The sequence below is a fragment of the Typopeltis vanoorti genome, chromosome 4, assembly GCF_054136105.1.
Source record: "Typopeltis vanoorti isolate ZY-2024b chromosome 4, IOZ_Tvanoo_1.0, whole genome shotgun sequence".
Taxonomy (NCBI): Eukaryota; Metazoa; Arthropoda; class Arachnida; order Uropygi; family Thelyphonidae; genus Typopeltis; species Typopeltis vanoorti.
The window spans coordinates 14,115,975-14,135,149 of record NC_143552.1 but is presented as its reverse complement, the minus strand read 5'-3'; positions in this window follow the sequence as shown (position 1 = coordinate 14,135,149).

Here is a 19,175-nt window from a genome sequence, read left to right as displayed (position 1 = left end):
GTCTCATGTGAAAAGAGTTGCCTGGGGCAGACCCCACTCCTCGCTATGCCACTGTTTATACCTCCATATTTGAGCATTTCTGGTCAAATATCATCTACTCCAGCTCCCTTTCCAAGCTTTTTCTACTTCAAGCATGGATATGTATTCCTGATTGCATGCCTGGTTAGTGTTTTTTTTTTTTTTTTAACAGTGTGCTGTCATCACTGCTTGTTTCATTTAGCAATTTTTCAAAGTAATTACTTCGTACTTCAAGGATATCCTTTTCTCCAGTTTTCGTGTCACCTTTATCATCTCTAATTAATTTTACAGCATACTTTCCTCCATTTTTGAGCTGCTTCAACAACTTCTAGAATATCTTGTCACCTCCTTGATTTTTTCTATATTCTTACCAAAGTCTTCCCATGACTTTTGTTTAGCTAGTTTTACACAGTGTTTAGCTTTCTTACATTTGTCTCTGTATTCTCTAAGAGTACAAGCTGACTTATTTGCCAGAAACTTTTAATATGCTTTCTTCTTTTCCTTCATTGCCTCTTCCTGTGTCAACCATGGAGTTCTGATTTTTCTATCCTTGCACCCAACCTCACCACATGCCTCTCTGACTGAATCAAAGTTTTCTTTAGCACTTGCCACTGATTCTCCAAGGTTTGTATTTCTGTTCTCAAATTCTTTCAGTATTTCTTCGATAATGTATGTGTATTTTAGTCTTCAGTTTACATCTGATAGCTGCTCAACTTTAATTTGCCTTAAAACTTTGTTACATGTTCTTTTCAATATGAAATTCAATTTTATCCTGCAGAAAAGACTAAATGGTGATCACTTCCAATTTAAAATCCTCTGTACACTCTGGTGTCCTGCACCAGGGAGAAAACATCTCTATCAACAATAACATGGTCAATGAGATGTTGGAAGTTTTTTTGTTGTTATCTTTTTTTCTTTCTTTCCTTTTTTTTTTTTTTTCTTATTTTAGTTAATGAGACTTTTCTTATCCCTTGCCTCTTCTCCATGTGAATTTGCGCACATTTTTATGTTGGAACATGGTGTTAGTAATAACCAGTCCATGTCCTGAGCAGAAATCGAACAGGTATGTGCCATTATTATTCACTTTGCTCTTTTCTCCAAATTTTCCCAAAACATTTTTGTATATCTGACAATTATTTCCTACTCTGCTATTTAGATTCCTAACAAGGCCTAACTTTGCATTTTTCATTGTGCCAATTGTATTCTCTAAAGCCTCAAAAATATTCCTCCACTTCTACCTTAGTAGAACCTTCTGTGGAACTGTAGGCACAAATAAATCTCGCTGTCCAGTTCCTTATTCTGATATTTTCCCACATCACTCTACTTGAAATTGCTTGCCATTCAAGAAGATTAGCCTCATATATAGTGTTGAATACTATGGCTAGTCCTTCTTTTCCTTGGTTGTCATTGCCTGAGTATAACATTTTGTATTTTATTGCTCATTTCAATCTCACCAGTTGTCTTTTTTTTGTTTCAGTAACCCCTGTTATCTGGATCTGGTACTTATCCAATTCCTCGGCTAGCTCCATTTCTTTGTCATTCAGGTCTCTTATGTTGATAGTACTTATCTTGAACTCTGATGTTGAGTTGATGTGTTTTAGTATTTGTTCCAGTAGCTGACATTTTGCTGTTTACCCTGGTTTCCTTGGAAAAACATGGGGGGGGGACCTTGTTTAACCAGGTGATGCCCCCGGTTGCCATGAAATTCTGGTATGTTGTACCATCATTTTGTATTGTAAACCAAAAAGAATACAATTTGATCGGCTAAATCCAAATTGCCAGCCCATCCTCGTTTCTTTCAGTATCCAGGTAGATACCCAACAGTGTGCACCACAAGGTGAGGATTGGACGTTAGGTCAGAAGCTCTGGTCAGTTCTCTGCATTCCTTTAAAGGCTATGTGGAGGTCTCCTCTCAGTTTTACAGCTTTGACCCTTAAGCACCCCCTTCTCTTAAACATTTGCTTTGGTATCCCACATGAGGATTAAGACAACATTAAAAGGAAAATGGGGATCAAAACCTGTATAAAGTAAACAGTTTTTTTATGGGTGTTGCTGTGTATAGCAGATCAAAGAGAGAATAAAGCTGTAAGAAGCTACAATTCCTAGCCCTTTGTCTTAGACTGGCTGGACAGAATTAATTTTAATGATTTCTTCAATCTTTCATATAGACCATTACACTGATTAGAGTTTGGAATCAGTGCAATGGTCTCTATGAAATTGTGAATGTTCTAGATGGTCTATATGGAATTGTGAATGGTCTATATGGAATTGTAAATATGTTCTAGATATGCAAAACCTTACAAACTTGTAGAAGCAATTCTGATATAAAGTTTGGATCTTTGTCAGGTTAGAATGACTCAGGACCAATGTTACCAACAGAATATTGAATCAAAGTTTGATATCTGTCAGACAATGGAAATGTTTCAAGAAAGCTGAATAGCATCCACAATGAAATATTATTATTTGGTGACTTCTTTTAATTCTGTTAGAGGCCAGCAACATTAACAATAAAAAATGTGCTGGAATGGTCTAACTGGTAGCTTCACAGACAGAAATGGTGCCTTTCCTCTGAATGGATTTTTTAGATGACAAGATTTCACATGATTCTTCACATATTTGTGAAGACTCATGCTGGCCTGGTTGTCCCAGTGGTTAGCGTATCCGCTCTGTAGCCAAAAGGTTGGATATTCGAATTCGTCCATGGTCATGGATGTTTGTGATTGTCTATAGAAATACTAATTGTGGTGGTGGTAGATGGTGGAGGATGGTTGCGGTTATTTGTAGTTGGCGGATGTTGAGTAGTGAAGACAGAGTTGTAGAATTGGTGTCCTCCCTTGATAAGTCCTTGGACTCACTGGAGGTGTCACGTAATAATAATAATATTGGCCAACAAAACATCTAGATATTCTTTCTAAAGCTGACCTGCCAAAGGAGGTAAATGATACTGATTTATGAGCCAAGGTATCATTTTCAACACAGTCACTAGCTTTTCTGGAGTTCTATTCTAACACAAAGTAATTTCTGCTAATTTAAGAAACACTTCCTGATTTAAAAGATAGACAATCAGATTGATGTTCAACATTTTGAATTGGGGTGTAAATTTCTCAAAATAGATCCTGCTGTTGAGCACTTCGGATTTCATCAGAATCCTGCTGTTCTGAAACAGGTAAATAACCTACAAATAACTGTTTCTTTCATGTATTTTGAGATAAAACAGTGATAGGATTAATATCCACGTTTTTCAGCAAGAGACATTTCGAAATTGACCTAGGAGAACAAATATCAAGTGTTGGATATCTCAAGACATCGAAAGAACAGTTTGTCTGGAAAACAATTCCATCAGGAGAAATGGTAGCAAACTCATAACTATGAAGGGACAAGAATTTCTCTCCCAAGATAACATGAAAAGATGAACTGTTAATTACCTCAGACCAATAATTGATGAGAAACAGAATGAACTCTGGAAGATAAATTGTAACAGATACAGCTTTTGTCACTGAACTTCTGATGAAAACCCTCTTGATTTTACATTCTGGTCTAAATCCCTATGTTCCAGTATCCTGTACTTTACACAGAGTACCAGCTGTTGAAACATTCAATTCAAATAGTCAGCATCATATAAATTTAAAGACGTGAAGAGTTTCTGTGTTCCTTGATATTCGACAGAACTGGATACTTTTCATCACTTGAAAAGATTGCATGGAAACAAATCATCATCTTAAAACTCTTTCACTCTCAGGACACTCAAGTAATTCTGCAATCCATTCTATTTATTCACCACTCTCCATTTGAAAAATGTAGTCTGCACACCTTTCCTAACCAAACTTTTACATAAACTTCACAGATGTCTACTAGTTCTGTCATTTAAAAAATTTCCTTTGCATAAATTTTATAACACACTTTATCTCATCTGTTTTATGTCCCATCTTTTTTGCTTATCAACTAACTTTGCAATCAACTCGCCTCCAATCTATCCTCATAGGCAGGATTCCACAGACCTCTCTACTTCCTGATTCTCAAGAAACTTAGGTGACCAAATCTGTGCACAGTAAACAGATACAGCATTATAAAGAGAGAGAACTTCCCTATCTTTACTTGTTAGCATGTTTTTTCAACATCAAGTAATCCTTTGAACTATTTTAATAATTTTTACAATATGACCTATGAACTTCAGTTCAAAGTCCAACACTATTCCCAAGTCAGGTTCCTTATCAGTTTCCTTTAGTTCAAAATGGTGATAGTGAAATGTATAGTCAAATAAGCCAAGCAAATAAGGAAAGGGTGATCATTATGGGTGATTTTAATTATGGCAATATAGACTGGAATGAAGAGATAGCAACTGGAAGCAAAGAAAATGAGTTTCTTGAGTTTTTGAGGGATAACTACCTCAGACAGTATGTAACAGAGGGCACACGAGGATTAAGGGTCTTGGATTTGGTCATCTCATCGGAGGATGTTACTTGTTAGCATGTTTTTTCAACATCAAGTAATCCTTTGAACTATTTTAATAATTTTTACAATATGACCTATGAACTTCAGTTCAAAGTCCAACACTATTCCCAAGTCAGGTTCCTTATCAGTTTCCTTTAGTTCAAAATGGTGATAGTGAAATGTATAGTCAAATAAGCCAAGCAAATAAGGAAAGGGTGATCATTATGGGTGATTTTAATTATGGCAATATAGACTGGAATGAAGAGATAGCAACTGGAAGCAAAGAAAATGAGTTTCTTGAGTTTTTGAGGGATAACTACCTCAGACAGTATGTAACAGAGGGCACACGAGGATTAAGGGTCTTGGATTTGGTCATCTCATCGGAGGATGTAATTATCAATGAGGTGTCAAATCATCCACCAATTGGTGAAAGTGACCATGAGGTGATTACCTGGGTGGTTGCCAGCAGTGCAAGGACCCCTGTGAAAAAAGGGTATATGTGGAACTACAAGGGGGGTGATTATGAAGAGCTCAGGAGACAGCTTGCAGGTGTAGCATGGAATGAGGAGTTAGCTGGAAAAGAGATCAATGCATCTTGGGGGATTTTCAAAAACTATTTAGTAGATGCAATGTCTAAATGTATACCATGGGTGAGAAGGTTAAATAAGGTAGGTGTGAGATGGATGAATAAAGAGATTAAGCATGCAATACAGAGAAAAAGGACATTGTGGAGGCAGCATAAGAGAAGTGGAAGTAACCAATTTCATGATGTCTACAAAGACCAGGCAAGGAGGGTGACTTGGTTGGTGAGAGTAGCTAAAGAGAGGCATGAACAGCAGTTAGCTAATGAAGCCAAAAAGAATCCTAGGGAGTTCTTTTGATATGTAGCCAGCAAAAGAAAGAATGATTATGGAAGGATGACATTGATTGGAGAAAATGGTATACAGATAGCTGTTGCAGAATGTGTGGTGGAGATACTTAATGAGCAGTTCATGAAGATCTTTCAATCTTGTGAATGTGACTTCATGGAGAGATTAAGAGCAGTTGATGATGAGGAGGAGAGACTGACTGACTTGGGGAGTTGAGTAAACTAGATGTAAATAAGGCTGTGGGACTTGATAATATATCACTGCATATTCTGAAGGAATGTGCCAGAGAGTTGACACCTGCCTTGACATATTTTTTTAATACGAGTCTTGCACTTGGTCAAGTTCCTAAAGAGTGGAAGGAGGGCAATATTGTGCCACTTCATAAGGGAGGTGATCGAACTCAAGCATCAAACTATAGGCCTATCTGTGTGTCAGGTGTTGTGGTTAAGTTGTTGGAGAAGCTTGTGAGAACTAGGATCCAAAGTTGGGTTGACAACAATGGTATAATCTTTGATGGACAGCATGGATTTGCTAAAGGGAGGTCATGTTTTAGTAATCTACTTACTTATTACAATAAAGTGGCTGCTTCCTTGGACAGAGGAGAAGGAAACACAGTAATATACTTGGATTTTTTTGCTAAGGCTTTTGATAGAGTACCTCATGATACACTGACAGTCAAACTAGAGCAGATGGGGTTGGATATTAGATTAGTGCATTGGATTGGAGACTGGCTATCTGATAGGTATCAACAAGTTGTGTATGGGGGTGCAATATCCAGGAAAAGGAAAGTCACTAGTGGAGTGCCTCAGGGGTCTGTTTTAGGGCCATTACTATTTAACTTGTATATTAATGATATTGGCGAAGATTTGGATGGAGATACTCAGTTGTTTGCAGATGATGCAAAGTTGGGACAAACCATAAAGAGTAGTGAAGATGTTGTGGCCTTGCAAGAAGACTTGAATAAATTGAGTGATTGGGCAAGCAAATGGGGATGTGAGTTCGATGTTGCAAAATGTAAGGTTTTAAAATTTGGAAAACAAAGATGGGATGCAGAATTTATGCTTGGTGAGAATATATTGTTGCAAGTAGAGGAAATAAGAGATCTGGGGGTGATAGTGGATAAGGATCTAAAATTTAGGGGACACATCGCCGAAATTGTGAAGACAACACAAAGACTTCTGGGAATGATGCGGAGGACACTGACGTGTAGAAGTAGGGAGATTCTTGTTCCATTGTATAAGGCTTTGATTAGGCCACACATGGACTATTGTGCCCAGGTTTGGTCACCTGGTTTTCAGAAGAATGAAGAGATGTTGGAAAGGGTCCAAAGGTGACTGACTAAGGTATTTTCTGGCCTCTGGAATGTTGAGTATGAGGAAAGATTGAAAAGATGTAATTTGCAGAGTCTAGTGGAGAGAAGGAAGAGGGGAGATATGATAGAGACCTGTAAGTTGGTAAGAGGTTGTTATAGGATCAATGGTGGAGAAGTTCTACAGAGAATAGTGGGAGATCAGGAGAGAACCAGAGGTCATCCCTGGAAACTGTATAAAGAGGGTGTGAGTAGGGGAGTGAGAGGCAGGTTTTTTTCGTGCAGAGTTGTGAGTGATTGGAATGCCTTGCCTGAGAGGGTGGTGTCTGCAAGGAGTTTGAATGTGTTTAAGACACGGTATGATGAGATGTGTGAGATAAAAGGACCTCCTAGATGAGTCTTTGACTCCATGAGGTCTTGTTTAATAATAAAAGGTTAGATACAATGTATCCCATTACCATTAATGGCATACATTGTATATAACCTTTTCAACTCAAAGTGCATAACCTTCTGTTTTTCAACATTAACTTGTAAATCATCCTTTGCCCACAACCCTTTTTTTAAATCCTGCTGCAGAGGATATTATTATTATTATTATTATTCAGGCCGCCATGCATGGAGTCAAAAGACTCATCGTGGCAGGTCCTTCCTAAGAACATAAAGTCTGTCAAGACTCATCAAGGGGAGGTTCCCCTTAAGAAACACAAAGTCTATCATACCACTCCTTAAACTATTTGACCATTCTCGCCCTCACCACTCTATCAGGCAATGCATTCCACGGCTCAACCACCCTCCACACAAAGAAACCACTCCTCACCCTCTTGCTTTGTTTCCTTTCGTGATTTCCAGGGATGGCCTTTTGTCATCACTCCTTCCTGCTGTTCAACCAAGTGAAAGAACTCCCCAGTGTCAACCCTGTAACCACCTCTCAACAGTTTAAAAGTCTCAATCATATCACCTCTCCTTCTATCTGCCAAACTCTGCAGTCCACATTCCCTCAGCCGATTCTCATAACTATCCTTGTACAGTCCTGAGACCATCTTTGTCATCCGTCTTTGTATCCTTTCCACAGTTAATTTATCCCCTTCAAATCCATACATCACCTTTATCAACTATTGCCCCCCTACAGTGTATCAGTAAACATCCCCTCTCCTCTTTAAATCTTTCCTTGTATCTTTTGATTATACAAAATAGTGACCATAATAAAACCCTGAAGTACTCCACTAGTTATCCTTCCCCCCCTCCTCTTCCTAGATTTCCGTTCCGCCATATACTTCTCTCTGGATTTTCAACCACCTTTCTATCCATGGTACCAGCTTCACAACCATTTGTTCCAACATTTTGTAATCGTTTTCCATTTGATTTTCTTTCTAATATATCTTTGCAAAGACCAACAGCACCATTTCTTCTATACAGGTCTGCTATCACTTTATTATAAAATACAATTAAATTACTGAGACAGGACCATGATACTGCTACAATATGCCTTCTAAGTCTGTCATAATTGCCTGCTTCATACACTGGTATCCAAACGTTAATGACAAACTACATGTTTACCTATATATATGAAAATATTTTCATGACTACAGCCAAATGTTGGATATAAATTTATTGCCAGCATGTTAATAAATTATTATTATTTAGGCCTTCAAGGAGTCAAAAGACTCATCGCAGGAGGTCCTTCCTTGGAAACAGTCTATCATACTACTCCTTAAACTCATTGACCATTCTCACTCTCGCCACTCTATCAGGCAATGCATTCCATGGTTCAACTACCCTCCATGCAAAGAAACCACTCCTCACCCTCTTGCTCAGTTTCCTTTCGTAACTTCCAGGAATGGCCCCTTGTCATCACTCCTGCCCACTGTTCAACCAAGCAAAAGAACTCCCCAGAGTCAACCGTGTTACCACATCTCAACAGTTTAAAATTCTCAATCATATCACCTCTCCCTCCTCCATCCACCAAGCTCTGCAGTCCACATTCCCTTGGCCGATCCTCATAACTAAGTACAGTCCTGAAACTGTCTTTGTTATTTGCCTCTGTACCCTTTCCACAGTTAATTTATCCCCTTCAAATCCTGGGGACCAAATCTGAGAACAGCAGCCCAAGTGCAGCCTGATCAGGGCCTTCTTCAGTCAGCTTCCTTCTCACCACTGCAGCAATCCCCCGAGTTACCCTCACTACCTCTGCAATATGTCCCTTGAATTTCAGGTTTCTATCAATTGTCAACCCCATATCTCCCGTCCTCTCCATCTCCTCCAGTATATCTCCTTCGATAGAGTATGCAGCCCAAACCTCAAGATCCCATATGCTGCTGCACTAAACCATTCCCAACAATTTGCCCATCTGTCTAGCCTATTCAAATCCTCCTGCATGACTACCAACATCCGCACCACTACCAATAACCCTTCCCAGCTTCACATCATCCGCATTTTCTTATATTACAGAAAATACATTATAAATTTCAAGCAAATTAAATTGCAATACATTTATCGTAAAAGTTAAAATTTATTAAAGATATAGTTAAAGACTGAATATTACAGAAAACTAGGAAGAGAACCATTTCAGTATGCAATTTGTCCACCCAAAACTGCAATGCAACTTGCACAATGTCCTATCATGGGTAGCACAAAGTGATTCAAGAGGTATTTGAGGCAAACTGTCTCACTCCTTCAGAGCAGAATAAGACCTTGTTTGTTTTCTAGTGGGAGGGGGGGGGGAATATATTAAGCAGCAATGTGATGCATCGGTCTCCAGGATTATCTCCACGACTCATGTATGATGTGTTGTGTCATTGTCATTCGCAGAAATGAATTCTTTGCTATCAGCACTTGTAGCTCAGAACGTTCACAATAGGCATAATGCCTTCCTGCACCATTACCCCAGTACTGTTTGTATCAATCCCTTTCAATAAGATTTTCGCAATTCGAATTGGTGTCACTTTTACACCAGATCAAGTGTCATCTAGAATCAGTGGTAGACTAAAATGACTCATTTGTAAATAGAACATTAGCCCAATGGCGTCTTATCCAATTTTTATGGATGCAGCATCACTGAAAACATTCACTATGATGAGCTGTGAATAAAGAGATGCAGACTACATGCCCAAAGGCATGTATCTGCATAGGTCTACTTGTCACAGATGTCTTGCCACAGATTTATGAGATATCTACATATGTGAATGGAGCTGACTTGCTAGCTGGCCTACTGTGGTGCATCAATTATGTTTTACTACTATAACCAAAAATCAGTTTTCATGCTCCATGGTAGTGAGGGTGACCTTTTATCAAATGTCGAACACATTCGACTGGTTCGAGATACTGCTCAGAGCTTGGATACAGTACTATGAGGTTCCAATGGCGATATCAATCATTCTGTGGCCTTCTTCAAGCTTTCCGATAATTATTCCCTACATGAAATCATCCAGATAATGTCTGAAACATTACAAGACATCAAAATTTCCAACTTTATTCTTTCACAAAAAGTGCTTCTTTCAAACACAATTCTCTTAGCATAGTCTTTTGCCTTTTATCCTGTTGAGTGCTACCACATGACTCCTTCGCATGATTCAAAAATTTAAATGTGCACACTTTCTACTGGAAATCATCAGTTATACAAATTGCCCACAAGTTGATTTATCTGAGTTGTAACCTCCAGAAATAGTATTTGTCCTTAGGTTTTGGACACCAGTGTACTTCACCCTAAACCCTTTATTCACAGAATTCCACAAGACACATCTCAGAAAAGACTGCATTGGTACTCTCCCCAGTTGGAGGTAATGTGTCTGCCTTGGTTATGGATGTAATCTTCTGATACAGTTCCAGATCCAGCGCTCTCAACTCCTTGATCACTTCTGTTACATGCTGTTTCAGGTAACTATCCCTTAGCAACTGTATTAATTCTATGTCCACTTCAAATTCCATGTCATTCTAATTCCACTTCCATGCCATGCATTCTTTCCTCCCTGCAATCTGTCTCAGTAGAGTTAGTCTCCCTTAATTGCTCAACCTGCACTCTTGCTAATCTGACAATGTATAGCATCTACATCTTCCTGTGGACCACCTCTCCCAGTATATAGCAGTAATCAACATATTTTGTCCTATTATACTCTGACACCAGACAGCATCAAATAAAAATCTTTCCCAAACCTAAAATTCTCTAACTTCTAATTTTTTGTACAGTAATTTTTCATCATCAATAAGCAACATCCCATATCCTGTCCTATTCCCTCTATCCTTGTTAAAAATGCAATTCTATTTTCAGTCAACCAAGTCCCACTGATGCCTATAAATTTTGGCAAAGTCGACCTGACCAATGTCAAACTCTCCCCCCTTATTTCTGATACTTCTGGTATTAATGTATATGCAATTTTATATGATGTAAAATTTCATATGTAATGATACTAATGAAATTGCACTAATTCCATTGTGTAATGTCATTACCAACCAATTTCAATCTGAAACGCCTGTGAAATCACATTCTTCTTCTTTTCAGCCGATTTCTGTTTACTGCTGAATGAATGCCTCCTCTAGTTCTTTCTGCCTTTCTCTGTTCTTGGCAATGGTTGACCAATTTTCCCCAACAAAATTAGACAATTTATCTTTAGACTTTCTTTTAGAGTCCTCAGCCTCGTTTCTTTTCTTTAGGAATCCAGTTCATTAGTATAGTGGACCATTGCTCATCTTCTCTTCTGGATAGATGCCCAGTCCATTTCCATTTTAGTCTCTTATGGTGAAGAATGATGTCAATGATATGAGTCTGACTTCTTATCCAGGTGTTTTTATCTTTTAGTGTGATGCTTACCATCAGCCTCTTCATTTTTTTTTTTGAGTTGTTGCTAGTTTATTTGGCAGTGTTTTTGTTAGAGACCAAGTTTCACAACCATATGTGATGACTGGAAATATACATTTGTTAAATGTCTTCCTTTTTAAACAGAGTGGGACATCATTGTTTTGAAAAATGCTTTTAAATTTTCTGAATGCACTCCAGGCAAGTTGAACTCTCCAATTTATTTCCTTATTATTTGACACCTCCAGGAAGTCCAACGACTCATCAAGGGAGGGCGCCGCTCCACAACTCCGTCCTTCAATCACTAAATGACCGCAACTACACTGCCATCTACCACCGACCACCATTTGTATTTCCACAGACAATCACAAACATCTATGCCCATGGTGGGATTCGAACCTGCAGCCTTTTGGCTGGAGAGTGGAAACACTATCCACTCAGCCAATGAAGACACCTAAATATGTATATGAAGATGCTCTTTCTAAGAAATTGTTTTCTATTATGCTTTTTTGGTGTTACAAAATCATTAAACATGATTTTAGTTTCTTCTGTGTGAGTCAACATGCATTTGTGAAAGGGTGCTCTTGTTTTAGCAATATGCTAGCCTTTTATAATAAAGTTACAAGAACATTAGATGAGGGAAAGGCATATACTGCAATTTTCTTAGACTTAACGAAGGCATTTGACATGGTGCCACATAATAAGTTGATATTTAAGTTGGAGCACATGGTCTGGATGTCAGATTGGTCAACTGGATTCAGGATTGGCTGTCTGATAGGTATCAGAGAGTTATGTATGGCGGAGCAGTTTCAAGGAGGCAGAGAGTTACAAGTGGGGTCCCACAGGGCTCAGTACTAGGACCTATATTGTTTAACCTTTATATCAATGACATTGGCAGTGGATTGCAAGGGGATATTCAGTTGTTTGCGGATGATGCAAAGCTGGGAAGGATTATTAGTAATAGTGCAGATGTGATAGCCCTGCAAGAGGATTTGAATAAGCTAGATAGGTGGGCAAATGAATAGGGGCAGTTTAATGCAGCAAAATGTAAGGTCTTGAGGTTTGGGAAAAATCGATGGGATGCTTCATACTCTATGGGAGGAGTTATACTGGAGGAAGTAGGGGAGACGAGATCTGGGGTTGATGATTGATAGAAACCTGAAGTTTAGGGCACATATTGCAAAGGTGGTGAAGGTAACACAGAGGATTGCTGCTATTATGAGAAGGACACTGACCTGCAGAGATAAGAGGGTTATCATTTCATTGTATAAGTCTCTGATCAGACCAAACTTAGACTATTATTCTCAGATTTGGTCCCAAGGATTTGAAGAGGATAAATTAACTGTGGAAAGGATATAAAGACGGATGACAAAGATGGTTTCAAGACTGTACAATTTTGGTTATGAGGATCGGCTGAGGGAATGTGGACTGCAGAGTTTGGTGGATAGAAGAAGGAGAGGTGATATGATTGAGACTTTTAAACTGTTGAGAGGTGGTTACAGGGTTGACACTGGGGAGTTCTTTCGCTTGGTTGAACAGCAGGAAGGAGTGATGACAAGAGGCCATCCTTGGAAGTTACGAAAGGAAACTATGAGCAAGAGGGTGAGGAGTGGTTTCTTTGCATGGAGGGTGGTTGAACCTTGGAATGCATTGCCTGATGGAGTGGTGAAAGTGAGAACGGTCAAAGAGTTTAAGGAGTGGTATGATAGACTTTGTGTTTCTTAAAGCGGACCTCCCCTCATTGAATCTTGACAGACTTTATGTTTACCTCCCACGATGAGTCTTTTGACTCCATGGAGGCCTGAATAATAATAATAATAATGTTTTCTATCATTATATTAATGTCTTCTGGAGTGTTTACAAAAAAATATATCATCTTGCATAACTTAGGTGTGTTAAGTTTCTGTTATTAATTTTTACACCAAGGTTTGTCCAGTTTATATGATTAAATATTTCTTGAAGGACTGCTGTAAAGATCTTTGGTGATAGTCTCCTTGTCAGACACCTTTTTCAATTGATATTTTATTGCTATTCATGTGAAGTTGGATTGCTGTTGCAGTGTGGTATTTCCTGGAGGAGGGCCATATATTTTCCAGGAATTCCCTGATTCTGGAGTGCTTTAATTATTGCATTAGTCTTGATGGAATCAAATGCTTTCATACTCAATAAAGGCTAAACAGAGAGGCAATTGGTTTTTTTCTGCTTTTTTCTGTTATTTTTTTACTGCATGAATATGATGAATTGTGTTAAAGCCTTTATGGAATCTTGCTTGTTCTACTTGTTGATTTGAGTAGAAGAGGGGTTAACCTGTTTGTTATTACTTTTGTGAGAATTTTACACAGATTAGAGAGAATTCTAATTGGCCTATAGTTTTTTGTCCTTTTTTTTTTTTTTTCAAATAATACTATCAGAGCAGCATTTTTCCAGTTTTCTGGTATTTCCCCCTCTTCTAGGCATAGATTTAGTAAGTTTGTGACATGGTGAATTATGTTGTTTCTCCCCATTTAATTAATTCTATGTGAATTAGGTCTTCACTGGAACATTTTACATTTTGCGTTAATTTTTTTTATTTTCCATTAAAACAAGCATTTTTTTAATGCTTGATTTCCGATACGTGTGCAGAGGCTTAAGTGCTGTGAGGACATCATGTTGGAGGCTTAATGGATTTTTTACAACACTCAAAAATAATTAAAATTGAATTTAATACTTCCTATATTTCGTCCTAGTCACTAGGACATCTACAGGGATTACAAAAACAATTAATGTAACATATACACAAATAACAAACGATACTAAGCCCAACCACGTGGGTGACACTAAAGTCCTATCTAGGTAGAGCGCCCTCTAAGGGCAGTAGTAGGTGGCCTGGAATGTAAGGTGGGAACTCTGGTGATGAGTTTCCCAAATCTTCGGAAGCTTAATGCAACCGTATTTATTGAGATTTGGTTGGTTTTTGAGAGCTGCTGCTTCTAAGAAAAGTCTCTCTTTCTTGAATTTGCTGTGGTGGAGCATGGTGAATTTCTTCCATGATACCCTGTGGGTGGTGTCCAAAACATGGTCAGCCAAGCATGAATGGCCATAGTTGTGTTTGAAGATGTAAGACTTGTGTTCCTCTAGACGGATGGATGCTGATCTGCCTGTCTGTCCAAAGTACGCCAGCTTACAAGAACAGGGTACTTTGTAAACTCCAGGCAGAGAGAGAGAGAGGAGGGAGCTGATCTTTCGTAGAATGGATAAGGGTAGCCAGTTTGCAGTGGGGCTTATATGCTGTGTGTAGCTTGTACTGTTTTAGTATCTTGGCTATTTATTCGGATGTGCCACGGATGTAGGGTATGGTGATGGCATTTTTAAAATCTTGTTGATGAGAAGGACGGGGAATGGGGGAGGAACTGATTATTTTTTTGATACTGTGATCGCTGTAGCATTCCCATTCCCCGTCCTTCTCGTCAACAAGATTTTAAAAATGCCATCACCATATCCTACATCCGAAAAAATAGCCAAGATACTAAAACAGTACAAGCTACACACAGCATATAAGCCCCTCCGCAAACTGGCTACCCTTATCCGTTCTACGAGAGATCAGCTCCCTCCTCTCTCACTGCCTGGAGTTTACAAAGTACCCTGTTCCTGTAAGCTGGCGTACTTTGGACAGAAAGGCAGATCAGCATCCATCCATCTAGAGGAACACAAGTCTTACATCTTCAAACACAACTATGGCCATTCAGGCTTGGCTGACCATTTTTTTTTTGGCACCACCCACAGGGTATCATGGAAGCAAAGCACCATGCTCCACCACAGCAAATTCAAGAAAGAGAGACTTTTCTTAGAAGCAGCAGCAGCTCTCAAAAACCAACCAAATCTCAATAAATAGGGTTTCATTAAGCTTCCGAAGATTTGGGAAACACTCATCACCAGAGTTCCCACCTTACATTCCAGGCCACCTACTACTGCCCTTAGAGGGCGCTCTAACTAGATATGACTTTAGTGTCACCCACGTGGTTGGGCTTAGTGTTATTTGTGTATATGTTACATTAATTGTTTTTGTAATCCCCGTAGATGTCCTAGTGACCAGGACGAAATATAGGAAGTATTAAATTCTATTTTAATTCTCTTTGAGTGTTGTAAAAAAAAAAAAAAAAAAAAATCCATTAAGCCTTCAACATAATGCTTGTTTTATTTCATCTGAAGTGAAGGGGATGAATTCCATATGGGATGGAGAAGAGTTAATTATATTTGATTTTAACTATTGAAGGATCACTATAGAGTTCTTCATAAAATTCTTCTAGCCTGCTTAGGATTTGTTCTCGGTTCCTTATTGTAGTTCCATTCTTTTCTTTTATTGCAGTTGAAAGTTTATTTTTCAGATGTGTTTTGCATTATGGAGGATACTGAGATAAGAGTGATGTTAGCTTTGTCCACCTTTGCTACACGATGCCTGGTGTTGTTACTACCTTACCCCAATCCTGAAGATATTTTCAGGTGCAAACTTTGTTTGCTCACACTTGGAAAAAGGATTAAACTAATTTTATTATATTTTATTGCAGTTATGTGACTTTTGCCAACTGATGAATGTTTTCTTAGTATTTTCATATTTTTATTTATTTTCAATTGTTTTAATTTTGTAGTTACATTAAATATTACATAATAATTTCTGTACATGCTCATTTATCCCAGGGATGGCCAGAGACATGATTGATTGTATTCTACCCCCCCAATGTTTTTATTTCCATGGTTTTGGCCTTCTAAACACTAAATCTCTTCTTCTTCTACGCGTTATTCCCGCTTCCTATGCAGGGTCCGCGTGTTACTTTTAGATGCGACTTCTTGTTAGTACTACTCCCAACCGACCCGTCGCCTGGTCTGCCGCTGGGGGGGGGGGGATATATTTTTGACTGTAGAGGCGTATGTTCACGGGGCCGGTTTGCCTGTTTGCGGGATGAAAAACGTCAGATAAACTGGCGGAAAAAACCCTACTGACCGCGCCCAAGACCGGCTAACTTGGCTATGCCTGAGGAAGATCCTCAAATTCCTCACGTCTACAACGGGAATCGAACCTGGGACACTCCTTCCCCAGTCATATGGTTGCGAAGCGCAAAGCCACTAGGCTAACCGCGCGGTCCTTCTAAACACTAAATACTTTCTCCAAACTTCTAAATTCAAAACTTTTTAATGTTGTCCATCCAAATTCACTGAAGACATCTATAAGCTACATATAATTCGATATGCTCAAACTTTTCATCGACTTGTTTGTAATTATGATTGTCAACTCTGTCATGTCATCATATCAAGGCACCATACTCACAATCTTTTACCTTTCTCTTCATTTTTCACTTCTTTCAACAACTCTTTCACATCCTCTTAAAGTTCATATTTCTCTTTCGAATGATTTGTTCTCGCTAAAACAATCGAATTCACATTGCTGTGAACTATCAGCTTCACTAACAACTTTGATCTCTGCATCCAGGAAACATGCATTTATAATTTTCCCATTAATTATACATCTTATCATTGAATTGAATCTCCATACAATATTTCCAATTTCTTATACTTTCATACTTTTCCAGTCTTTTTTTTTCCCATTCTCCTGCCTGCTATTCTACATGACAATTGTTTCTCTAGTTGCTCTGGATCCTATTTTATCCTGTATATGCCTAAAAAATATGCACTTTTGCTCCTTACTGTCACCTCATCTTCTACATTACTTTCAGCCACTTTCTTTCTTACTAGCATATTTCATATGCTACCATTCACTCCTTCCACATTCTCAAGAACACTTTCTTTCATTACATTATTAATATTCTTCAATTCATTTTCCCTCTTTCCACATTATTATTATTATTCAGGCCTCTATGGAGTCAAAAGACTCTTCATGGGAGGTCCTTCCTAAGAACATAAAGTCTGTCAAGACTCATCAAGGGGAGGTCCCCCCACCTAAGAAACTATCATACCACTCCTTAATCTCATTGATCGTTCTCGCTCCCACCACTCCATCAGGCAATGCATTCCACGGTTCAACCACCCTCCACACAAAGAAACCACTCCTTACCCTCTTGCTCACAGTTTCCTTTCGTAACTTCCAGGGATAGCCTCTTGTCATCACTCCTTCCCGCTGTTCAACCAAGCAAAAGAACTCCTCAGTGTCAACCCTGTAACCACCTCTCAACAGTTTAAAAGTCTCAATCATATCACCTCTCCTTCTTCTATCCACTAAACTCTGCAGTCCACATTCCCTCAGCCAATCCTCATAACTATACTTGTACAGTCCTGAAAACATTTTTGTCATCTGTCTTTGTATCCTTTCCACAGTTAATTTGTCCCCTTCAAATCTTGGGGACCAAATCTGAAAACAATAGTCCAAGTGTGGTCTGATCAGAGACTTATACAATGGAATGATAACCCTCTTATCTCTGCAGGTCAGTGTCCTTCTCATAATTGCAGCAATCCTCTGTGTTACCTTCACCACCTTTTGCAATATGTCCCCTAAATTTCAGGTTTCTATCAATCATCAACCCCAGATCTCTTGTCTCTCCTATTTCCTCTAGTATAACTCCTCCCATAGAGTATGAAGCATCCCATCAATGTTTTCCAAACCTTTAGACCTTACATTTTGCTGCATTAAACTGATACCCCCATTCATTTGCCCATCTATCTAGCTTGTTTAAATCCTCTTGCGGGGCTACCACATCTCCAGCTTCGCATCATCTGCAAACAACTGAATATCCCCTTGCAATCCACTGGCAATGTAATTGATATAAGGGTTAAACAATATAGGTCCTAGTACTGAGCCATGTTGGACCCAACTTGTAACCCTCTGCCTTCTTGAAATTGCTCTCCATACACAACTCTCTGATACCTATCAGACAGCCAATCCTGAATCCAGTTGACCAATCTGACATTCAGATCCATGTGCTACAACTTAAATATCAGCTTATCATGTGGCACCCTGTCAAATGCCTTCGGTGAGTCTAAGAAAATTGCAATATATGCCTTTTCCTCATCTAATGTTCTTGTAACTTTATTATAAAAGGCTGGCATATTGCTAAAACAAGAGCGCCCTTTCAAAAATCTATGTTGACTCTCACAGATAACATTACCCTCATCTGCCCAATGCTATATACGGTCCCTCACTACTTTCTCCTAGATCGTAACTACTGATGACACACAGACCGACCTATAATTAGGCACTTCCAGTCTGTTACCACCCTTATGCAATGGCACTATCTTACCTTCCTTCCATTAACTGGGCAACTTTGCCGAAGCCAGACTTTCATTGAAAAGCCAGGTTAAAGGCACTGTCAGTTCCCTAGCACATTCTCTCAAAACTCATGGTGAAATACCATCCAGTCCCACAGCTTTACTGACATCCAGAGTACTCAGTATCTGAAACGCACTCTTCTCCTGTACCTCTAAACCTCGAACCAGCCCTATCCCTCTGGCATTAAAACTGACTCCTCTAGGATGAAATACTCCAATAAAGTGTTCATTGAACAATTCCACTATGTCCTCTGCATCAGTCACTCTATTCCCATTTTTATCCCACAATATCATTCTTCCACAGTCATTTCTCCTCCTACTGGCCACATAGCTAAACAAATTCCCTAGGATTTTCTTTGGATATTAGGCCAATCTCCTCTCATATTCCAGTTTCGCTTTCCTTACTACACTAGTCAATCTTCTGGCCTGTGTCTTATATTCTTCATGTATCTTCTATTCACCTGTCTCCTTATCTCTTCCATAGCCTCTTTTTCGCATGCAATTT